The 18,194-nt window shown below is 40.3% G+C and overlaps 5 non-coding genes across 5 annotated transcripts; all 5 read right to left on the bottom strand.

Moving 5' to 3' along the window:
* Positions 1–1,948: 1,948 nt before the first annotated feature.
* Positions 1,949–2,020, bottom strand: TRNAS-GGA (transfer RNA serine (anticodon GGA)). Its single transcript has one exon. It is a non-coding gene; the product is annotated as a tRNA-Ser (tRNA).
* Positions 2,021–2,901: 881 nt separating this feature from the next.
* On the bottom strand, positions 2,902–2,973 carry TRNAS-GGA (transfer RNA serine (anticodon GGA)). Its single transcript has one exon. It is a non-coding gene; the product is annotated as a tRNA-Ser (tRNA).
* A 1,833-nt stretch (positions 2,974–4,806) lies between these two features.
* Positions 4,807–4,878, bottom strand: TRNAC-GCA (transfer RNA cysteine (anticodon GCA)). Its single transcript has one exon. It is a non-coding gene; the product is annotated as a tRNA-Cys (tRNA).
* Positions 4,879–5,766: 888 nt separating this feature from the next.
* Positions 5,767–5,838, bottom strand: TRNAC-GCA (transfer RNA cysteine (anticodon GCA)). The gene has a single exon. It is a non-coding gene; the product is annotated as a tRNA-Cys (tRNA).
* Positions 5,839–7,648: 1,810 nt separating this feature from the next.
* Positions 7,649–7,720, bottom strand: TRNAC-GCA (transfer RNA cysteine (anticodon GCA)). The gene has a single exon. It is a non-coding gene; the product is annotated as a tRNA-Cys (tRNA).
* Positions 7,721–18,194: the final 10,474 nt, after the last annotated feature.

The raw sequence follows: 18,194 nt of genomic DNA, 5'->3' as shown, positions 1-18,194 counted from the left end.
GATTGTAAATGTTTTTTTCTACAGGTAAAAAAGTTGAACAAGGGGGCACCCAGATTTGAACGAGGGACCTCTATGATCTGCAGTCAAATGCTCTACCACTGAGCTATACCCCCAGTTTGGAAAGGTTTAACTTTATTAATTCTGTAATATGTACAAAGTGCAAGCAACATGCAATCACCATCAAAGCAATGCATTTTCAGCCACCAAACCCTCCTTATAAGTATAAGGGGTACACAAGATGTCCTGTATCTGCCTTGGTACAATACAGTGAGGTTTCCATTGCAAGAATTCAAACATTTCGTATCACATATAGATCTTGGAACATGAAAAAAAAAACTTTTGTCAAATGCACAAATTCTGCAAAACGTAACTGCTGCTCTACTGCAGTTTGTTGATTTTGTGCTAAGCGAATAGTTAAACCCAATTGTTCATTGTTTTGTATATGAAATGATGATATATCCTATTGTTTCTTACAGTGCATTGGGTTGAAAAACATTTTAACAGGATCTATTGAAGAGGGTATATGGTTATGAAACAGGGACTTCTTCAATTGCACTCCTTTGCTCTACCACTGACATAAACCCTTGAATGCTGAAAACTGCCCTTTTTTAAAAAGGTGATAGAGTGTGTGACTGTATGGAACTTGTAGAACTAATGACATCAGTGCACTTCTGGTCAGCTGTACAAATTAATACATTTCATTAAGGGCATATTATTGGTTTCCACCACAGTTTTATAACATTCATATGAGCTTCCAATGGACTATTTCAAACTGATAATATCACCAGTAGAACTTGGGTGAATGTAAAACACAGCTTGTATCATACGAAGAAATCCTAAACAGTTTCATGGTGTTTACCCTATGTTTCAGGAGATGATCAGGAGTATTTCAAAGGTAGAAATGTGTTGCTCATTACATAAAATGCTATGATTGTAAATGTTTTCTTCAATTTATTTAAAAAAAATATTTCTACAGGTAAACCTTTTGGACAAGGGGGCACCCAGATTTGAACTGGAGACATCTTGATCTGCAGTCTAATGCTCCACCACTCAGCTATACCCCCAGTTCTGAATTGTTCACCTTTATTAATTCAGTAATATGTACAAAGTGCAAGCAACATGCAATCACCATCAAAGCAATGCATTTTCAGCCACCTAACCCTTCTTATAACTATAAGGGGTACACAAGATGTCCTTTATCTGCCTTGGTAAAATACAGTGAGGTTTCCATTGCAAGAATTCATACATTTCGTATCACATGTAGATCTTGGAACATGGAAAAAAAATCTTTTGTCAAATGCACAAATTCTGCAAAATGTAACTGCTTCTCTACTGCAGTTTGTTGATTTTGTGCTAAGAGTATAGTTAAACCCAATTGTTCATTGTTTTGTATATGAAATGATGATATATCCTATTGTTTCTTACAGTGCATTGGGTTGAAAAACATTTTAACAGGATCTATTGAAGAGGGTATATGGTTATGAAACAGGGACTTCTTGAACTACACTGCTACGCTCTACCACTGAGTTAAACCCTTGAATGCTGAAAACTGCCCTTTTTTTTAAAAAGGTGATAGAGTGGGTGACTGTATGGAACTTGTAGAACTAAGGACATCAGTGCACTTCTGGTCAGCTGTACAAATTCATACATTTCATTAAGGGCATATTATTGCTTTCCACCAAAGTTTTATAACATTCATATGAGCTTCCAATGGACTAATTCAAAATGATAATATCACCAGTAGAACATGGGTGAATGTAAAAAACAGCTTGTATCATATGAAGAAATCCTAAACAGTTTCATGGTGTTTACCCTATGTTTCAGGAGATGTTCAGGAGTATTTCAAATGTAGAAATGTGTTGCTCATTACATAAAATGCTAAGATTGTAATCATTTTGTTCAATTTATTTAATTAAAAAAATATTTCTACAGGTAAAAGAGTTGAACAAGGGGGCACCCAGATTTGAACTAGGGACCTCTTGATCTCCAGTCAAATGCTCTACCACTGAGCTATACCCCCAGTTCTGAAATGTTCTCCTTTATTAAGTCAGTAATATGTACAAAGTGCAAGCAACATGCAATCACCATCAAAGCAATGCATTTTCAGCCACCAAACCCTCCTTATAAGTATATGGGGTGCAAAGGATGTCCTTTATCTGCCTTGGTAAAATACAGTGAGGTTTCCATTGCAAGAATTCATACATTTCGTATCACATGTAGATCTTGGAACATGGAAAAAAAATCTTTGTCAAATGCACACATTCTGCAAAATGTAACTGCTTCTCTACTGCAGTTTGTTGATTTTGTGCTAAGAGCATAGTTAAACCCAATTGTTCATTGTTTTGTATATGAAATGATGATATATCCTTTTGTTTCAATGCTGTGCATTGGGTTGAAAAACATTTTAACAGGATCTATTGAAGAGGGTATATGGTTATGAAACAGGGACTTCTTGAGCTACACTCCTACGCTCTACCATTGAGTTAAACCCTTGAATGTTGAAAACTGTCCTTTTTTAAAAAGGTGATAGAGTGGGTGACTGTATGGAACTTGTAGAACTAATGAAATCAGTGCACTTCTGGTCAGCTGTACAAATTAATACATTTCATTAAGGGCATATTATTGGTTTCCACCAAAGTTTTATAACATTCATATGAGCTTCCAATGGACTATTTCAAATTGATAATATCACCAGTAGAACTTGGGTGAATGTAAAACACAGCTTGTAGCATATGAAGAAATCCTAAACAGTTTCATGGTGTTTACCCTATGTTTCAGGAGATGATCAGGAGTATTTCAAATGTAGAAATGTGTTGCTCATTACATAAAATGCTAAGATTGTAAATGTTTTCTTCAATTTATTTAATTAAAACAAATTTCCACAGGTAAAACAGTTGAACAAGGGGGCACCCAGATTTGAACTAGGGACCTCTTGATCTCCATTCAAATGCTCTACCACTGAACTATTCCCCCAGATCTGAAAATTTCGCCTTTATTAATTCTGTAATATGTACAAAGTGCAAACAACATGCAATCACCATCAGAGCAATGCATTTTCAGCCACCAAACCCTCCTTATAAGTATATGGGGTGCGAAGGATGTCCTTTATCTGCCTTGGTAAAATACAGTGAGGTTTCCATTGCAAGAATTCATACATTTCGTATCACACGTAGATCTTGGAACATGGAAAAAAAATCTTTTGTCAAATGCACAAATTCTGCAAAATGTAACTGCTTCTCTACTGCAGTTTGTTGATGTTGTGCTAAGAGCATAGTTGAACCCAATTGTTCATTGTTTTGTATATGAAATGATGATATATCCTATTGTTTCTTACAGTGCATTGGGTTGAAAAACATTTTAACTGTATCTATTGAAGAGGGTATATGGTTATGAAACAGGGACTTCTTGAACTACACTCCTACGCTCTACCACTGACATAAACCCTTCAATGTTGAAAACTGCCCTTTTTTAAAAATGTGATAGAGTGGGTGACTCTATGGAACTTCTAGAACTAATGACATCAGTGCACTTCTGGTCAGCTGTACAAATTAATACATTTCATTAAGGGCACATTATTGGTTTCCACCACAGTTTTATAACATTCATATGAGCTTCCAATGGACTATTTCAAACTGATCATATCACCAGTAGAACTTGGGTGAATGTAAAACACAGCTTGTATCATATGAAGAAATCCTAAACAGCTTAATGGTGTTTACCCTATGTTTCAGGTGATGATCAGGAGTATTTCAAATGTAGAAAAGTGTTGCTCATTACATAAAATGCTAAGATTGTAAATGTTTACTTCAATTTATTTAATTGATAAATATTTCTACAGGTAAAACAGTTGGACAAGGGGGCACCCAGATTTGAACTAGGGACCTCTTAATCTGCAGTGAAATGCTCTACCCCTGAGCTATAACCCCACTTCTGAAATGTTTACCGTTATTTATTCAGTAATATGTACAAAGTGGAAGCAACATGTAATCACCATCAAAGCAATTCATTTTCAGCCACCAAACCCTCATTATAAGTATAAGGGGTACAAAAGATGTCCTTTATCTGCCTTGGTAAAATACAGTGAGGTTTCCATTGCAAGAATTCATACATTTCGTATCACATGTAGATCTTGGAACATGGAAAAAAATCTTTGTCAAATGCACACATTCTGCAAAATGTAACTGCTTCTCTATTGCAGTTTGTTGATTGTGTGCTAAGAGCATAGTTAAACCCAATTGTTCATTGTTTTGTATATGAAATTATGATATATCCTATTGTTTCTTACAGTGCATTGGGTTGAAAAACATTTTAACAGGATCTAATGAAGAGGGTATATGGTTATGAAACAGGGACTTCTTGAACTACACTCCTACGCTCTACCACTGACATAAACCCTTGAATGTTGAAAACTGTCATTTTTTAAAAAGGTGATAGAGTGGGTGACTGTATAGAACTTGTAGAACTAATGACATCAGTGCAGTTCTGGTCAGCTGTACAAATTAATACATTTCATTAAGGGCATATTATTGGTTTCCACCACAGTTTTATAACATTCATATGAGCTTCCAATGGACTATTTCAAACTGATAATATCACCAGTAGAACTTGGGTGAATGTAAAACACAGCTTGTATCATATGAAGAAATCCTAAACAGTTTCATGGTGTTTACCCTATGTTTCAGGAGATGATCAGGAGTCTTTCAAATGTAGAAATGTGTTGCTCATTACATCAAATGCTAAGATTGTAATCATTTTCTTCAATTTATTTAATTAAAAAAATATTTCTACAGGTAAAAGAGTTGAACAAGGGGGCACCCAGATTTGAACTAGGGACCTCTTGATCTGCAGTCAAATGCTCTACCACTGAGCTATACCCCCAGTTCTGAAATGTTCTCCTTTATTAAGTCAGTAATATGTACAAAGTGCAAGCAACATGCAATCACCATCAAAGCAATGCATTTTCAGCCACGAAACCCTCCTTATAAGTATATGGGGTGCAAAGGATGTCCTTTATCTGCCTTGGTAAAATATAGTGAGGTTTCCATTGCAAGAATTCATACATTTCGTATCACATGTAGATCTTGGAACATGGAAAAAAAATCTTTTGTCAAATGCACAAATTCTGCAAAATGTAACTGCTTCTCTACTGCAGTTTGTTGATTTTGTGCTAAGAGTATAGTTAAACCCAATTGTTCATTGTTTTGTATATGAAATGATGATATATCCTATTGTTTTTTACAGTGCATTGGGTTGAAAAACATTTTAACAGGATCTATTGAAGAGGGTATATGGTTATGAAACAGGGACTTCTTGAACTACACTCCTACGCTCTACCACTGAGTTAAACCCTTGAATGCTGAAAACTGCCCTTTTTTTTAAAAAGGTGATAGAGTGGGTGACTGTATGGAACTTGTAGAACTAAGGACATCAGTGCACTTCTGGTCAGCTGTACAAATTAATACATTTCATTAAGGGCATATTATTGCTTTCCACCAAAGTTTTATAACATTCATATGAGCTTCCAATGGACTAATTCAAACTGATAATATCACCAGTAGAACTTGGGTGAATGTAAAACACAGCTTGTATCATATGAAGAAATCCTAAACAGCTTAATGGTGTTTGTTTACCCTATGTTTCAGGAGATGATCAGGAGTATTTCAAATGTAGAAATGTGTTGCTCATTACATAAAATGCTAAGATTGTATTCGTTTTCTTCAATTTATTTAATTAAAAAAATATTTCTACAGGTAAAACTGTTGAACAAGGGGGCACCCAGATTTGAACTAGGGACCTCTTGATATGCAGTCAAATGCTCTACCACTGAGCTATACCCCCAGTTCTGAAAAGTTCACCTTTATTAATTCAGTAATATGTACAAAGTGCAAGCAACATGCAATCACCAACAAAGCAATGCATTTTCAGCCACCATACCTTCCTTATAAGTATATGGGGTACAAAAGATGTCCTTTATCTGCCTTGGTAAAATACAGTGAGGTTTCCATTGCATTAATTCATACATTTCATATCACATGTAGATCTTGGAACATGGAAAAAAAACTTTTGTCAAATGCACAAATTCTGCAAAACGTAACTGTTTCTCTGCTGCATTTTATTGATCTTGTGCTAAGAGCAGAGTTAAACCCAATTGTTCATTGTTTTGTATATGAAATGATGATATATCTTATTTTGTCTTACAGTGCATTTGGTTAAAAAATACATTTTAACAGGATCTATTGACAAGGGTATATGGTTATGAAACAGGGACTTCTTGAACTGCACTCCTATGCTCTTCCACTGAGTTAAACCCTTGAATGCTGAAAACTGCCCTTTTTTAAAAAGGTGATAGAGTGGGTGACTGTATGGAACTTGTAGAACTAATGACATCAGTGCACTTCTGGTCAGCTGTACAAATTAATACATTTCGTTAAGGGCATATTATTGGTTTCCACCACAGTTTTATAAAATTCATATGAGCTTCCAATGGACTATTTTAAACTGATAATATCACCAGTAGAACTTGGGTGAATGCAAAACACAGCTTGTATCATATGAAGAAATCCTAAACAGCTTAACGGTGTTTACCCTATGTTTCAGGTGATGATCAGGAGTATTTCAAATGTAGAAATGTGTTGCTCATTACATCAAATGCTAAGATTGTAAATGTGTTTTTCTATAGGTAAAACAGTTGAACAAGGGGGCACCCAGATTTGAACTAGGGACGCTTGATCTGCAGTCAAATGCTCTACCACTGAGCTATAGTCCCAGTTGTGAAAAGTTCACCTTTATTAATTCAGTAATATGTACAAAGTGCAAGCAACATGCAATCACCATCAAAGCAATGCATTTTCAGCCACCAAACCCTCCTTATAAGTATATGGGATGCAAAGGATGTCCTTTATCTGCCTTGGTAAAATACAGTGAGGTTTCCATTGCAAGAATTCATACATTTCGTATCACATGTAGATCTTGGAACATGGAAAAAAAATCTTTTGTCAAATGCACAAATTCTGCAAAATGTAACTTCTTCTCTACTGCAGTTTGTTGATTTTGTGCTAAGCGCATAGTTAAACCCAATTGTTCATTGTTTTGTATATGAAATGATGATATATCCTATTCTTTCTTACAGTGCATTGGGTTGAAAAACATTTTAACATGATCTATTGAAGAGGGTATATGGTTATGAAACAGGGACTTCTTGAAAAGCACTCCTACGCTCTACCACTGACATAAACCCTTGAATGCTGAAAACTGCCCTTTTTTAAAAAGATGATAGAGTGGGTGACTGTATGGAACTTGTAGAACTAATGACATCAGTGCACTTCTGGTCAGCTGTACAAATTAATACATTTCATTAAGGGCATGTTATTGGTTTCCACCACAGTTTTATAACATTCATATGAGCTTCCAATGGACTATTTCAAACTAATCATATCACCAGTAGAACTTGGGTGAATGTAAAACACAGCTTGTATCATATGAAGAAATCCTAAACAGTTTCATGGTGTTTACCCTATGTTTCAGGAGATGATCAGGAGTATTTCTAATGTAGAAATATGTTGCTCATTACATAAAATGCTAAGATTGTAAATGTTTTCATCAATTTATTTAATTAAAAAAATATTTCTACAGGTAGAACAGTTGAACAAGGGGGCACCCAGATTTGAACTAGGGACCTCTTGATATGCAGTCAAATGCTCTACCACTGAGCTATACCCCCAGTTCTGAAAAGTTCACCTTTATTAATTCAGTAATATGTACAAAGTGCAAGCAACATGCAATCACCAACAAAGCAATGCATTTTCAGCCACCATACCTTCCTTATAAGATAAGTATATGGGGTACAAAAGATGTCCTTTATCTGCCTTGGTAAAATACAGTGAGGTTTCCATTGCATTAATTCATACATTTCATATCACATGTAGATCTTGGAACATGGAAAAAAAACTTTTGTCAAATGCACAAATTCTGCAAAACGTAACTGTTTCTCTGCTGCATTTTATTGATCTTGTGCTAAGAGCAGAGTTAAACCCAATTGTTCATTGTTTTGTATATGAAATGATTATATATCTTATTTTGTCTTACAGTGCATTTGGTTAAAAAATACATTTTAACAGGATCTATCGACAAGGGTATATGGTTATGAAACAGGGACTTCTTGAACTGCACTCCTATGCTCTTCCACTGAGTTAAACCCTTGAATGCTGAAAACTGCCCTTTTTTAAAAAGGTGATAGAGTGGGTGACTGTATGGAACTTGTAGAACTAATGACATCAGTGCACTTCTGGTCAGCTGTACAAATTAATACATTTCATTAAGGGCATATTATTGGTTTCCACCACAGTTTTATAACATTCATATGAGATTCCAATGGACTATTTCAAACTGATAATATCACCAGTAGAACTTGGGTGAATGTAAAACACAGCTTGTATCATATGAAGAAATCCTAAACAGTTTCATGGTGTTTACCCTATATTTCAGGAGATGATCAGGAGTATTTCAAATGTAGAAATGTGTTGCTCATTGCATCAAATGCTAAGATTGTAAATGTTTTTGTCTACAGGTAAAACAGTTGAACAAGGGGACACCCAGATTTGAACTAGGAACCTCTTGATATGCAGTCAAATGCTCTACCACTGAGCTATACCCCCAGTTTTGAAAAGATCACTTTTATTAATTCAGTAATATGTACAAAGTGCAAGCAACATGCAATCACCATCAAAGCAATGCATTTTCAGCCACCAAACGCACCTTATAAGTATAAGGGGTACAAAAGATGTCCTTTATCTGCCTTGGTAAAATACAGTGAAGTTTCCATTGCAAGAATTCCTACATTTCGTATCACATGTAGATCTTGGAACATGGAAAAAAAACTTTTGTCAAATGCACAAATTCTGCAAAACGTAACTGCTTCTCTACTGCAGTTTGTTGATTTTGTGCTAAGAGCATAGTTAAACCCAATTGTTCATCGTTTTTTATATGAAATGATGATATATCCTTTTGTTTCTTACAGTACATTGGGTTGAAAAACATTTTAACAGGATCTATTGACGAGGGTATATGGTTATGAAACAGGGACTTCTTGAACTACACTCCTACGCTCTACCACTGACATAAACCCTTGAATGCTGAAAACTGCCCTTTTTTAAAAAGGTGATAGAGTGGGTGACTGTATGGAACTTGTAGAACTAATGACATCAGTGCACTTCTGGTCAGCTGTACAAATTAATACATTTCATTAAGGGCATATTATTGGTTTCCACCACAGTTTTATAACATTCATATGAGCTTCCAATGGACTATTTCAAACTGATAATATCACCAGTAGAACTTGGGTGAATGTAAAACACAGCTTGTATCATACGAAGAAATCCGAAACAGCGTAATGGTGTTTACACTATGTTTCAGGAGATGATCAGGAGTATTTCAAATGTAGAAATGTGTTTCTCATTACATAAAATGCTAACATTGTAAATGTTTACTTCAATTTATTTAATTAAAAAATATTTCTACAGGTAAAACAGTTGGACAAGGGGGCACCCAGATTTCAACTAGGGACCTTTTGCTCTGCAGTGAAAAGCTCTACCCCTGAGCTATACCCCCATTTCTGAATTGTGCACCTTTATTTATTCAGTAATATGTACAAAGCGGAAGCAACATGCAATCACCATCAAAGCAATGCATTTTCAGCCACCAAACCCTCCTTATAAGTATAAGGGGTACAACAGATGTCCTTTATCTGCCTTGGTAAAATACAGTGAGGTTTCCATTGCAAGAATTCCTACATTTTGTATCACATGTAGATCGTGGAACATGGAAAAAAAACTTTTGTCAAATGCACAAATTCTGCAAAACGTAACTGCTTCTCTACTGCAGTTTGTTGATTTTGTGCTAAGAGCATAGTAAAACCCAATTGTTCATTGTTTTTTTATATGAAATGATGATATATCCTTTTGTTTCTTACAGTCCATTGGGTTGAAAAACATTTTAACAGGATCTATTGACAAGGGTATATGGTTATGAAACAGGGACTTCTTGAACTGCACTCCTACGTTCTACCACTGAGTTAAACCCTTGAATGCTGAAAACTGCCCTTTTTTAAAAAGGTGATAGAGTGGGTGACTGTATGGAACTTGTAGAACTAATGACATCAGTTCACTTATGGTCAGCTGTACAAATTAATACATTTCATTAAGGGCATATTATTGGTTTCCACCACAGTTTTATAACATTCATATGAGCTTCCAATGGACTATTTCAAACTGATAATATCACCAGTAGAACTTGGGTGAATGTAAAACACAGCTTGTATCATATGAAGAAATCCTAAACAGCTTAATGGTGTTTACCCTATGTTTCAGGTGATGATCAGGAGTATTTCAAATGTAGAAATGTGTTGCTCATTACATAAAATGCTAAGATTGTAAATGTTTACTTCAATGTATTTAATTAAAAAAATATTTTTACAGGTAAAACAGTTGGACAAGGGGGAACCCAGATTTGAACTAGGGACCTTTTTTAAGTGCAGTGAAATGCTCTACCCTGAGCTATACCCCCATTTCTGAATTGTTCACCTTTATTTATTCAGTAATATGTACAAAGTGGAAGCAACATGCAATCACTATCAAAGCAATGCATGTTCAGCCACCAAACCCTCCTTATAAGTATAAGGGGTGCGAAGGATGTCCTTTATCTGCCTTGGTAAAATACAATGAGGTTTCCATTGCAAGAATTCATACATTTCGTATCACATGTAGATCTTGGAACAAAAAAAAAATCTTTTGTCAAATGCACAAATTCTGCAAAATGTAACTGCTTCTCTACTGCAGTTTGTTGATTTTGTGCTAAGAGCATAGTTAAACCCAATCGTTCATTGTTTTGTATATGAAATGATGATATATCCTATTGTTTCTTACAGTGCATTGGGTTGAAAAACATGTTAACAGGATCTATTGAAGAGGGTGAAGTGGGAGAATGGAAGAACAGGCTCCCGCCCTTCCCCTCTCGCGCTTGGCCTAGAGGATCACGGCATAGACACCCGCCACGAGAGGAGTTTGCCTATCTGCCAGACGACCAAATACCCTGGTACAGGAACATACGGATGTGCCCACCTACCTGCCCAGCAGCCCGCCCTGTCCATGCCGACACCTGCGGCACGGATCAACTCGACTAAACCTACACGTCGTTAGAGATGCCATGACGACCTAGCCAACGGTCAGCACACCTGTGCAAACATGCACACCGGACACTCCCACACCAATCCACACGAAGAACATACTCAGTGCTATGACGTAGGCGACAGACATACCCACGGACGTGCATCTTTATTATTTTCCACATAGGCTCTCAAAATGCAGAAACGCAAGACGCATAATGAACTTATCTAAAAAGGCTTGCTCACGCTTCTTCTAAGAACCATGTACCATAATGAAGAATATAACGGAGACACGATACTGAGGATAGAGCAATATGATACCGTAACCTAAAGCGCTCTGCATCAAACGGTTCCACCTATGCACCAGGCCCAAGTAGGCCGCAAGCAAAAGCTTCCATGAACATTGAATGAGCAAGAGCTTGGTTGCTGACCCTGCAAAATGAGCCCGGAGAAAGCACACCGCCAAGGGCACAATGTTGCAATCTCGCACGCCGCAAGCCGACGCCAAGGTCGCACCTGCAAGATAAACCAGGCACACAGTAGGAAAAACAATATTAATTGTGTTGAATTTTGCCTCAAACACGGTCCCACCTCACGTGACAAAGCCAAACTTGACAGGACGCCAAGCCCAGGAGGAAGGAGACGCCTGAATCCCACGTTTCAAGACACAGGCAGATACAATTAAAAGACTCATTGGACATCTGCAGCAGTGGGAGTAGTCGACCTCCCAACATACGAATGAATCCTCACATTGTTTACACCTACCCATAGTAAAACATTGTTGCAAAGGACAGGTGCACCGCGAGCTGGGAACAGCGATAGTCCCAGACTGGGAGGCTCGCGAGCGGACTAATCAGAACATGGGGCTCTTATCACTGACGCCATTAACATTGACCAATCCTCAGAGGTCTTCATGTAACAATTTTCATGTATGAAATTGAAGGGACAGCCCAGGTATACCACCTGACTAACCCTCAACCACTAACACCGTTCTCTATATGTATGCTATATTAACCCTACCACTCGAGTAACCAATCCAGAGTGGAAATAGGTTTTTTGCTAAACTTTCCAAGGTGACGCAAGTAGCGCGTCATACTAAGGTAAAAGGGCCTGCGAGCCCCACAATTGTGTGTGTCAGGACGGACGCGTACGCTCCTTGACCCATCCCTGCCGTTTTGTCTAATAAACAACAGAGTCACCTTGCTTCTTGCGTGTGTCTCATACTCTATCTCTTTTGGGATATACAGGAGGAGTTGGGGCCTCCCTGCCCGGAGGTCTGCGGACGGCCCGGCCGACCCCGGCAGAATTTCCCCCCGACAAGTTGGAGGCACTGCTGAGATCTGTTTAAGATCTGCTTTTTTATTTTTATTTTTTTCCAGGTACTTCTGTTGCGAGGAGGCCCGGCGGCGCGGCCCCCTCTCCCGTTGCCCCCTTCTGAGGACTACTGGACCATCGCGGAACTGCGAGAAGACCGGACAGCGCAATCCGGATATTGGCTTTCGGGAGCCGGTTGAGAAGTATCCCGCCCGCGGTTGGCGAGTGTCCAGACGTGGTCCAGACGAGGGGAGGTGGCGAGCCGCTTGGATGGGTGCACGCAGTCGAGCGGCCCCGCATCAAGAGAACTTGGTGAGCATGCCACGCACAACAAGCAATGTGAAATTGTGAGGGAGGGGGGAGGAATTAAATACGGGAGGTGGGAGGTGTTGCACAGGTGCGCGGCGAAGGTTTGACAATTTAGTGTAGACAATGAAATGAATGGTAGCCGAACGAGTGCGAGAGCAGTCGGCTACGTTACGCGAGAGAGGGGGGCGGAGCACGAAAACATCACGTGCGGCCGCTCGTAGACACTGATTGGCCTAGGTCGCGACTACATGTAAGGGTGTGTGTGTGGTTTCCTACGAGTTGGCATTTATTGATCAATGAGTAGATGAGGATCCCTATTGTTCGAGCAAGAAACTCGATAGGTAGATGACGTTTCCCTGTAGGCGGTAGCTAGTTAGTTGCCCAATACGGAAGATAATTGGCTGGTTAAGCCCTCCTGTCGAGGGGCGTATCACACGCGAGGCGACACAGCGTGCGCAGTCCGATTATATTATTGATTACCTTGTTCCAGGAGTGACAGGAAGACAGCTGTGAGGTTAACGGGGGTAGATTGCAAGTGTATTTTGGACTTAAAGAATATATGAAGAACTTACCAGTAGTTTGAAGCGATCGGTGACGTCACCAGTAGGGCCTTTCATAGGATATCCCGAGCACAAGGCATTTTTCTTTCTGAGAGTGGTGGGGAAGAGAACTGTGGGAAGGGAGTGGAAACGGAGATAAACGGTAACGAGTTGATCAGGGAAAGGCGAAACGGGGGACGTGGCTGCGCACGGAGAACGCCGGCCACGGCAAGTGTAGAAGAAGGAGGAGGAGCAAATAAAAATAGGACGACTGTATAAGAACTTCACAAGGGGTACGCAGCCGCAGGGGGCTACGTGCGCCTCGGCCGCAGGGGGCCGTAAGGGTGTTGTGTAAAGGAAGAAAGAAAGAAGAAAATATACAAATGTAAATACTATATTTTAATAATTTTCCTTAGCGGACTATCGCAAGTCCCCAAACTTACGGGGCCAGGTAAAGGTATAAGGCTGTGTATTGTAAGTGTTAGTAAGATAATAGCTACCAAATAGGGGAAGGCTAACAAGTGAAGCGCTACTATGTCATACGGGACAGGATCGGGAGGGTGGGGGAACACCCTCACTACCCCACTACAACACATATGTACAACACTGTCACCCCATAGGGAGAAACTGATCAAGTATAGCATAGAATGGACACAGGGGATGGACAACAAAATGATAACACCATGGCCGCCTAATGGTAGCTTCGATCCATATGCCCAACATTCACTATTAAACCATCTGCATAATACATACAAAGGGAAGAAGTTGACAAACCACGTGGAGGTGTTTAACTTATGGAGGATGTTCCAAGGGTCCCGACCAGGACCAAATGGAATGTTCACTGTGGGGGAAATACCGGAAGAAAAAGAGATTAAGGAGGAAGGAGAGGTTTTGAAAAAGGGGAGTGAAGACCCAAAGAACACGGGGAACGGACAAGAGGGAGGAGAAAAGAATAATAACTCAAAAGAAAATGAAATAAAAAAGGAACTGAGCAACGATATACCCCTAGCAAAGGTAGTGAAAACAGAGGGAGGGGGGTTGTACCCTTTAAGAGAATTAGGAGAAATAGAAAGAGGACAGTTAAGGGCGGCTGAGGGGTACTCGAACCCAGCATACAGCCCGCCACCATATGTGGCTCATAGGAAGATGCCAGCAGGGGAGGGGAAGACTGGAGAAGAACAAACTGTGGAAATAGGACATGATGAGTGGGTAGCTGCGCAGATACTATTAAAATTACGAGGTTCATTAACAGGAGAAGAGAAGGAGGTAGTAAGGAAAACAGACGAGGATAATACCAGGGAGAGTGGAATGAGAGGGGAAGAGCTGTTACGGCAAAAGGAAGAGATTTTGGAGGAACGACTAGCAGAGTTAAGGGATGAGCAGAATGAACTGATCAAACAGCTCGAGAGGGAGGAAAGAGATAGAGCGAGGGAAAGGAAAGAAGGTAAGAACGAATTGGAAAAAATAAGGGAACGAACTGAGGAGCAAAGGAGAGAAGCTGAAAGGGTAAAAGCAGCAGCAGAAAGGGTATCAAGAGCAGTGCTACGAGAGAGGAAAAGGGAAGAAGAAGAGAAAGAAAGAGAAATGGCAATGTGGAAGAAGAGATTACTATCAGAAATGACTAAGAAATACGAAGAAGGGAGGGTGATAGAGAGTATATTACAAAGGGAGAGGGTGAGATGGGAAAGGAAGAAAGAGGATGAAAGGATATTGGAAAAGGTGAGTAGTGAAGTAATGGAGGAATTAAAAAGGAAAAGGAAGGAAAATGGTAGGGAGATGGAGGAGAGAAATGAAGGGGAAAGAGAAGATAGGAGAAGGGAGAATGAAGTAAGGGGGTATGTATATAGAGACACAGAAGTAGCAACAACATCAGCGCAAAGGGGAGCGGTTGGTAAAGGAGAAAAGGGAGAACCGGACCTAATAGACTTAAAAACAGTAACAATCAAGGGAAAAAAGACAGAGTGGGGGTGCCGTTTATGAATGACTTTTGTAGTGAGGAAGAAGAAGGAATGGAGAAGGAAGGAAGAAACAGTGAAAGGGAAAGGCTAGATAAACTATACATCACACGGACCAACACAGACTCACCATGGATCCGTAGGAGAAAGGATGAACTGGAGAGAAATGAGGAGGAAGAGCAAGGAATAGCGGAAAGACAGACACATCAAGCCACACCGTCACCATCACACCCTCTCCCATCCCACCCTACATGCTCAACCACCTCACGCTCATTACGTACAATCAAACTTGCGCCCTTCACAGACGAACTGACACCCTATGTAGGTCGGCTTAGAGGCCTCCCTAGACGCAGGCAGGAAGGACGAATACACATGCCCACATTAAATACAGGAAATGATGGAAGAAGGGGAAAAGATGGAGAAGAAAGAGTTACGAGCAGGGGAAATACGGACGAAATTGACGATGTAGGAGAGAGGGAAGAAGAGGAGGGGTGTGAGGACTCGATTTTATGGAACCCAAAGGGTAAAACGAGACACAACTTAATGCCACTTCTGGAGAGGGGAGGGGTTAGACCACAGTACGTCCCTTGGAAGCATACAGACAAAGAAAATATAAAGTGCAGGCTCCCATCATTAAGTGGAGGTGTGGGTAAATGGATATATGAAATGGAAAAACACACCGCAGGACAGAAACTGGCAGTGGGAGATGTAAAGGGCCTTCTAATATCGATATTAGGGGATGCAGCGGATGACATTTGGAAGAGAGCGGGATTCCCTGGGGTAACAATAGTAAACACATCGCACGATGGGGCACCATTCGCAAACTGCAGACATGCACTATGGCAGGCACTGAGGGTGCAGAACCCAGACACATCAGACATAGGAGCAATTACTTCACGCAAGATGTGTGAGAACGAAGATCCTGTTGATTATATCCAGGAAATCCAAGAGAAATGGCGCATGGAAACTAGAGAACAATGGGACAAAACACCAGCAATATTTTATCATATACTAGTACAAGGGCTCCCAGAAGGAGTTCAGAAACAACTGAAGAAAGTAGTGGGAATGGAAGCAAAAGCATGGCCAGAAATACAACTGACAATAGTGCATCATTGCAGGATATGGCAAGGAAAAATGAAACAAAAGGAAGAGGACAGGAAAACGGAAGAGGCTAAACTAGTACAGAAAAAACTTACTAAATACACAATGGAAGGGGCACTAATAACTACAGCCACAACAATGACCCAAAGCCCCACACAAGTAGTGGCTGCACAAGATCCCTCCCAAATACCACCCTCACAGACTATAACACAACAGGTGCCGCCACTCCAACCATACACGACCAACATGGGAGGAGGATACTCAATGCCAGGAGCTGGGTATTATAATTACAACAGGGGAAGAGGAGGAATTATGAGAGGGAGAGGATACGGATATAACACACAACAGCAGGTGGGGGGACTTAGAAATTCCTACCCCACCGGGCAACCAGTATACCAGGACAACACAGGGAGCTTTCCATGGCAGAGTAGGGAACCACCGGTGTGTTGGAGTTGTGGATTATTAGGGCATATGTCACGCACGTGTAGAGTAAGACCAGGAACACCATCATGGAGCGAACAGGGACAACCAAGGCCCACACAGGAACAGCAGGGCATACAGCAACAGCAGACGTTGCAACAGGGAAATGAACAGCAACAACTAATAACACAACAACAGCCACAGACGTATTCACTGCCACAACAACAGGTAGCGATAACACAACAACCCCAAGCACAACAAACACAACTGGGTAGGGTGACAGTCCTGGATACAACCCTTACACAGGAAATGGTCAATATTTGTACCCTCAATAGGACAGCCCACAGACGGCCTTGGTGTGTCCCATCCTGTCAGTAACACCTAATAGTGCAGAGGAACCACGCATAGAGGTAACGATAGGCGACAAAAAATTATCATTCCTTGTTGACACCGGGGCGACCCGGTCTTGCATAAGGGAAGGTAAATTTAAGATGTCGGGCGAAGCCATGAACACCCAAAGATTCTCTGGGGCTAGAGGGTTGGTTCCTTTTACTGATAACATTCCCTTATCTATAGGAGATTATGACATGTCAGTTCCACTTTTATATTATAGTGCCTCGCCAGTAAATATACTGGGGAGAGACATAATGAACAGGTTGAATATGACGATCTCCTTTACGGAGGACGGCATAATTTGCTCTACTCCAGGGATTAACATGCTCACAGCACGACAGATTATGCAAGCATACTGCGGACAGACAGCGATTAGGGCTGAGCCAGTAGATGGCGAACTCTTCCAGTACGGGACAGACATGGCATTTGCATGGATGCCAGGGATAGAGGGAAAGATCTGGAGGAGGCCAGCAGCCTATTTGTTCAGACCAGAAACACCAGTCAATGAACCAGAAGGAAAGGTGGTTCCAGTGGACATTGAGAGCATTATAGCAACAGCTGATTACATTGCTGTACATGCCCAAGACAGAGAAGGAAGAGCATGGAGGGCAGTAATAGCACTAGCAGAAGGATGTAGACTCACCCAGGTGTCAGATGAGGACCTGTTTTGATAAGAAAAGGAGGAAGGTGAAATGGTGTTTATGATGAGTGTGGAAATATGGCTAAGAGTGGCGTACAAACAAGTAGCACAGAAAATTGCAATGGCACTTGAGGCACCCACATCCACCCCAGTTCCCTTCTTTGAGGAGGATATGACAAAAGTACCCACATCATTATGGACTACTAGCCCCTATGACGTGGGGTGCATAAAAAGTATAGGGGGAGTAAGGATAAAATTGAAAAAAGGTGCAATACTCCCCAGAGTGAAACAGTACCCACTATCAAAAGAGGCAGATGAGGGCATATATGAAACCATAACGGCCCTTATAGATAATGGCATATTGG

Source organism: Ambystoma mexicanum, chromosome 4q, assembly GCF_040938575.1.
Source record: "Ambystoma mexicanum isolate Mex_15411 chromosome 4q, UKY_AmexF1_1, whole genome shotgun sequence".
Lineage (NCBI taxonomy): Eukaryota > Metazoa > Chordata > Amphibia > Caudata > Ambystomatidae > Ambystoma > Ambystoma mexicanum.
The sequence above is the reverse complement of the archived record's forward strand: the minus strand, read 5'-3'. Positions and strand labels throughout refer to the sequence as shown.